The sequence below is a fragment of the Mus pahari genome, chromosome 10 (genome assembly GCF_900095145.1).
Source record: "Mus pahari chromosome 10, PAHARI_EIJ_v1.1, whole genome shotgun sequence".
Classification (NCBI taxonomy): domain Eukaryota; kingdom Metazoa; phylum Chordata; class Mammalia; order Rodentia; family Muridae; genus Mus; species Mus pahari.
Window position 1 is genome coordinate 61,631,903 of NC_034599.1, and position 7,143 is coordinate 61,639,045.

Consider the following 7,143-nt stretch of genomic DNA (forward strand, 5'->3'; position numbering starts at 1 on the left):
GATCCCAACTAGAAACCAGACCCAAAGGATCAGCTGGAGTCCAGGCTAACCCTTAGCTTCTGTCTGACTGGAGATGTGGCAAGCTATGGGAGTGGAGGGCTGGATTCTTCTGCAAGCTGAAGACCTGTACCAGGCGACTCTACAAGCTCTGGGTCAGGCAGCCTGATGCCTACAGGGAGGTGACGGCAGTTGGAGTCTTATTGAGAGAAAGTAGCCAGGGGACCAGAACAGGAAAGGAAAGTGCTCATTCGGAGACAAGAATATGCGAAGCCTATGAAGTGTGTGGTGGAGTAAGACAGAGGGCTGCTGGCTCTGATCTGTAAAGGACAGCCTGTCCCTATGCACGTGCCTTTCCACCTGGGCTGGCCATGGGTAACAGGAGAGTTCATACAGTCCCTTCCAGGGGCTGGGGTTGCTTGGCATCCTGTTCTTTTCTGGATGAACTTCAGGCTCTGGACCGGAGTCTACTGGCACTGTGAGTGATAAGGACCTTCTGGAGTAAGGCCATAGCAGAGGACAAACTTGACTTGGCAAGCCTTGCTGACATGCCAGCTCCTCCCAGCTTGCCTTCCTTCTCCCTCACCAGAGCTCTCAAGGATCACCAGGCCAGACCTCACAGAGGTGTGCCCAGCCACTGGGTATAGTGGCCCCTCTGTGTGGTTGTCCAGTAGTGGTGAATAGGCTTTGGGCTCTGGTGGCAAAGACGCCACCAGGATGGACACAGACACATAGAGGGTTTTTTAGGTTAGGACACAGAGCCGGCCCTGAGGACAGAGAGTGACTGAGGAAGGGCTGTTAGATGGGTGGGGGAGGGGGGCTCAGGAGAGACCCTTCCTGAGGTGATGACATTTGAACAGAGGGAGGCCTTAAGGCCTCAAGGAAGGAAAAAAGCCACACACACTGGGTAAAGGTTCCATGGCCCAGACCAGAATGCAGTGAGTGAGGGCCTGGTGGAGGGGAGGGCAGACAGTAGACTGGGCTCAGACCACACAGGGCCTTGTTGGCTGTGGGGAGGATTTTACACTTCACTGATGTCAGTGGGATGTTGTTAAAGACTTTGAAGCTGAATAGTGACTGGCACAGAAAAGCAGCCACTGAGATAGCTCCATAGAGGATGGCCTAAGGGAGGTGGTTTAGAGGCCCGAGGTTATGCACGGAGGCTGTGGAGAAACCCAGGCTTGAGGCACCAGCTGTGTGGACTCAGCCAGGTGTTCCCAGTCAGGACCCAGCGAGTTCCTTAATGCGCGCGTGCGTGCGTGCGTGCGTGCGTGCGTGCGTGTGTGTGTGTGTGTGTGTGTGTGTGTGTGTGTGTGTACGTATGTGTATGTGTGCATGTCTATACTTTATTGCTCTTAGCTTTAATTTCAGGCAGGTATCCTACCACTGAGACATGGTCCCAGCTCTCTGTCTAACTTAATTTTAGATCCCTTTCAATGATAAATGTAGGCCACTGCCCTAGTTAGCATTGACTTGACTCAGTCTAGAATCAGCTGAAACAAGGGTCTCAGTTCAGTCACTGTTTTTATCAGGCCGGTCTGTGGGCGTGTCTCTGAGGACTGTCTTCATTATTAACTGATATAAGAGGGCCCAGGCCACTGCGGGCAGCACCGTGCTTAGGCAGGTGAGGGCCCAGGCCACTGCGGGCAGCACCGTGCTTAGGCAGGTGAGGGCCCAGGCCACTGCGGGCAGCACNGCGGGCAGCACCGTGCTTAGGCAGGTGAGGGCCCAGGCCACTGCGGGCAGCACCGTGCTTAGGCAGGTGAGGGCCCAGGCCACTGCGGGCAGCACTGTGCTTAGGCAGGTGATAGGATGTTATGTATTACACAGAGTGCCTGCAGGTGACTGGAAATGTGGTCACGAGCTCTATCACTCAAAGGCGTGTGGGCTTGCCGCCAGATCATCTCATTTAATGTTCCAGCCCTGCAGCACATCCATCCATATACCATAAATTTGCTTTTTGGGTTATTATGGGCTCTGTATTTCAGAATGATCAGTTTTCTTGGTAGTCCTCCATATTTTATTATATGCGCTTAATATCATTATTCCGATAAAGGAGCCCACCGGTTCTGGACCCCGGCCCCTGGAGTTGCCAGCAATCATATGGAAATCATGTATGTATTGTGATCCAACTCTGGCTGCATTTTGCAGGTTAAGCTGTCAGGACTAACTGATGGCTGAAGTGTGGAGTGGGAGAAAGCAAGAGTGTAGTCCCCGAAGTCGTTGACCTGAGCACGTGGATAGGAATTCTATTTGAGGCATTGGTTAGGTGTAAAGTGAGGAATGGTTATGGCTCTGGAAAGAAAGCATTGCCATAAAGCACCTGACAGGAAGAAGGTACCTGTAACCAGTAACTAGTCCCATGTCACACAGCAAGCGGCAGCCCTGAGAATGGAGGCCAGGTTCAATAGATGGCAGAATGTATGAATCTAGGCTTTGGGAGGAGACTGAGGCTGGAGAGTTGCGTTTTGTAAGCATTGGTCTATACACTGTGTTGGAAGCCGTGGGACTGGGTGTGGGAAGATAGCTGCACCCATGTCTAGCTAAAGAAACTGGCTTGCAACATGCGGAGTGCAGCATGTTGGGCACTGGCCGGCAGTGAGCCTTCGCTCTTCACCAGGCTGGAAGTCACCAGTGTGGCAGGGCAGACCCCTCACCTAGACACACTGCCAAGAAGCCTTATGTGGGAATCTCGCCCCGTATTATGACTGGCCCAGAAAGAAGCTGGTGTGTGAGGCTCCTCCCCTGCTGGCAAGGGGAATGACTTTCTCCCAGGTCAGACCTTTGCATGCCTCCAGGGCCTTGGCCATCTCGGTCAGTGGGGAGTTGACCTGCTCAGCCACAGCACACTCGGGGCAGCGCTCATTCTAGCAAGGTGGTAATTTATCTGCATAGCTAGAGATGTTCTCATATACGATGCTCACACTGACATGAAACCTCAAACACTGTTTACCAGAAACATAAGGATGCCTGGTAATTTTGTCTCAGACATTGATGACGCCGAGAACAGTTGTGACCAACCTGACTGACTGGGCCTCAGTTTCCTTATCTGTTAACCAAACAGGTTCGATGAACTATGAACATCCCTGCCGCTCCAAAATGAACCTTTGCTTGTCCCTGAATTTGCTTCATCATGTGCAGATGCCTAGCAATCCCTGGGGAGGCTATCAGACAAGGAGTACAGGGGTCATTAAGATGTCTCAGGATGGAAAAGTGCTTGCCACCAAGCTTGATGATCTGAGTTATATCCCCAGGACCCATATTGTAAGGGTGAGAACCAACTCCATTAACTTGTTCTCTGCCCTCTACACACCTGCTCTGCTGTGTGCCTCTCATTGTGACAATAAATAAATGGATATATGTAATAGGAAACAATTTTTTTTTTAAGGAGTGGAGTTCCAGACAGGGGTATTGGGATTTCTGTTACTAGCTGGCTGCTTTGCAGCAAATCTTGTCTATATTTTGAGATGGCTCCTCAGTAGAAGGGGAAGCTTCCAGAAGTTACTGCAGTGACAGGTTTAAGGACTATACACTGGAACACAAAGGCCCAGTGGAATCCTTCACTGCAATCATTGTACACGTATTTCATACCTGTTTGTGTCACGGCTGCCCCAGGCATTTGGATGGATATAAAGTATAACGTGGTGGGAGGGAGGAAGGCTTTGGAAGTAAGAGACATGGTTCTGCCACTTTCTATGCACGTGACCACCTATGGCCACATCAGGTCCCTGCCTTGAGCCAGGTGGATTCACACAAATGATCCCTCCCCTGGATGATGGCCACCCTTCACCTCACAGATCAAGACTTCAAGCAGGCCCCCAGCTGGGTAAGTGGCAGACCTGGGATTCGAACACCAGTGATTCAGATGAACCGTGAGGTCTCTTTCCTGTAGGTCTAATCCTAACTCCTAACATTCTTTCTGGGTAGTGAAAGCAGGGGCATATCCGAGACCTAGGAGCTGCTCAATAAACACCAGTCTCCTGACCAAAGCAGAAATCTTTCAATTCTTTCTCTCTTTTGCGCTCTCTCGCTCTCTCTCTCTCTCTCTCTCTCTCTCTCTCTCTCTCTCTCTCTCTCCCTGGCTGTCCTGGAGCTCGCTAGGTAGACCAGGATGGGCCCAGACTCATAGAGATCCGCTTGTCTCTGCCCATGTACTGAGAATAAAGGCATGTGCCACCATATCTGGCTTCTTCAAATATTATTTTACTGCTTGCCCTCCATCTTAGAGTCTACTTTGCTCCAGGAAGCTGCATGTACGGGGCTTTCCTTCCTTCCCCTCCTGGGCTGAGGCTCTAGGTTTCACCTAGCATGTGCATCTGCGTGAAACTTTCTGCTGACCTAGGGAAGCCCCAGTCGGCTGAGCACGTCCCACCCAGCATTGGGTCTGAATGTTCTCACTTTATCTTTGGAGCAGGTCCTGGAGGAAAACACACTGAGCATGGGGAGACAGTCTTAGTCTGAGCCAGCCACATTCCCAAGGCTACATAGTTTACTGGTACACAAGTCGGGATGAGAAATCAGGTCAGCCTGGCTCCTAAATTCTTTCTGTGCCTTGGGGGGAAGGGGACAAGAAATCTTGTTGGGAAAACTTGAATTTTCCAATCTGCTCTTAGCAGTCTTCTTTACTCTCAGGGAAACCTAACAAAACAAATACAAGCCCAAAATAAGTTTATTTTAAAATGAAGATTCCTAGGCATTCGTGAGACATTGGGGCTTTAAGTAAACAGCCCCAGGCAAAGGGAGAGCTCTCTGTGTTAGCCAGTGAGGGCTATAGAGACAGTCACACCCTCCAACTGAGTAATTATACCCCTGCAATTTCTCTAAGGCTGTAGTTAACATAAACAAAGCCTCCACAAGTATATTTACTGTAAACTTATTTGAATATCTAAAGCTTAGAAGCAGCATAAATGTCCCAAAGAAGAAAATGGTTGGTGAACAACTGTGCAGAATATTAGGTAGCCATGAAAATGATGGTTATGGGGACCATGGAGACACAGAGGAACATTTAAGGACATACATGTGAGTACATGTAAAAACAAACAAAAAAGCCAGACTATCGGGTGGGAGAGGTAGCTCAGGGTTACTTTCCCAGAACCTGCATGGAGGCTCTGTAATCCCAGTTCCAGGGGTTCCTCTTTTGACCTCTGTAGGCATTGCACAAACATGATGTACAGACATACATGCAGACAACACACACACACACACACACACACACACACACACACACACACAAAGCAGAGTATCAAATGCGTGAACGAGGTAAGCACAGAAACAGAGAACTGGTGTTGCATGAGGAAGACTGAAAACTGACAATGGAAGTAAGATATCCTTTTTTAAGAAAGAGTCTTTCTTTGTAGCCCAAGCTGACCTCAAACCCGAAGCCGTTTTCATTATTTTTAATTATATATGTGTGTGTGTGTGTGTGCGTGTGCGTGTGCGTGTGTGTGTGTGTGTGTGTGTGTGTTTAGGTGTATGCATGTGAGTGCAGGTCCTCCAAGTGGTCAGAGCGGGTGAAGGGTCCCCATTCTCCCCCAGAACTGGAGTTACCAGTAGTTGTGCTGGGAACTGACACTGAGGTTGACAGCTAGAGAACTTCCAGGGCCAAACGAGGCAATTCCACACCTCAACAGCCCTCAGCAGCTGAGGGGAACTGGCGACTAAACTCCAGGATGACTGAGGCACAGCACCGCCCTGCCTCCAAGAGCCTTTCAGTGGAGAGAAGTTACAGAGAACTACCACAGTGCTAACTCCCTTGACAACCATCTTGGGCCATCATGCCTTGAAGCAGATGCTAAGCTCATTTCTGGTAGAAGGTATTTATTAGGAACTATGGCTTGCCAGAGGAAGGATGAAAAGGGCTTAGGTAGAAGGAGAGGCAGAACAGAAGTGCAGGTCTGAGGAAGCTTCGGATATAGGATAGGAAGCTGCAGCCAGCCCTCAAGGGCTGAGGACTGAGTAGCCCCAAGAGTGAGTCAGTACACCACGCCATGCTCAGTGCCTGGCCCAAGGCAAGGCTGCTCTTTCTCCCTTTCTTTCTTTAGAAGCCATTGAAGATTATCCGTGAACACCTCACCTGCTTCTAGGCACCAAGGCCTAATAGGTGGGCATGTCTACCACAAGGACACATTCTGTCAGCTTCTTCATCACCAACCATGATTTCCCAACACTCATGTCTGACACCTGCATTTAAAGCTTTATCTCAGCATCCATGTGGGGGACTCAAACTAAGATAACAGATATTTCCTCAACTTATTTTTCTGTTCACCCGTCAGCAGGCACCTAGACCTTTGCTAAGTTTTTGTGCTACAAATATTCTGTAGTGTAACTTCTTATAGAAATTTCTAGTACATGGGATGGGTGGCTGGTTTCTGTGAGTGTGTGTGTGGGGGGGGGGCATGCATATGTGTATATGTAGGTATATATATTCATGTGTATGTAGTAGAGTCTCTCTGTGTGTGCATGTGTATGGGCATGTGTGTATGCATGCATATATATACATGTGTGTATAGTAGAGTCTCTTTGTGTGTATGCATGTATGTATGCATGTGTGTTTGTATGTGTATGTGCTTGTATGCATGTATATGTTTGTGGTGGATATGTGGGCAGGTATACATGCTTAGAGACCAAAGAAGGATGCCAGGTGTCCTGATCCATCACTCTCTACCTTATTCCCTTGAGACAGGGTCACTCACTGAACATGGAGCTAGGCTGGCAGTCTGAAGACCCCTGACAACTCTCTTGTTTCCACTGTGAGAGTGCTGGTATTTGCAGGTGTGTGACGCCACACCTGGCTTTTTTTTGTGTGTAATTATCTTATTTTTTCATTAGATATTTTCTTTATTTACATTTCAAATGCTATCCCGAAAGTTCCTTAGACCTTCCCCCCCTGCCCCTGCTCCCCTACCCACCCACTCCCATTTCTTGGCCCTGGCATTCCCCTGTACTGGGGCATATAAAGTTTGCAAGACCAAGGGTCCTCTCTTCCCAATGATGGCTGAATACACCATCTTCTGCTATATATGCAGCTAGAGACATGAGCTCTGGGGATACTGGTTAGTTCATATTGTTGTTCCACCTATAGGGTTGCAGACCCCTTCAGCTCCTTGGGTACTTTCTCTAGCTCCTCCACTGGGGGCCCTGTGTTCC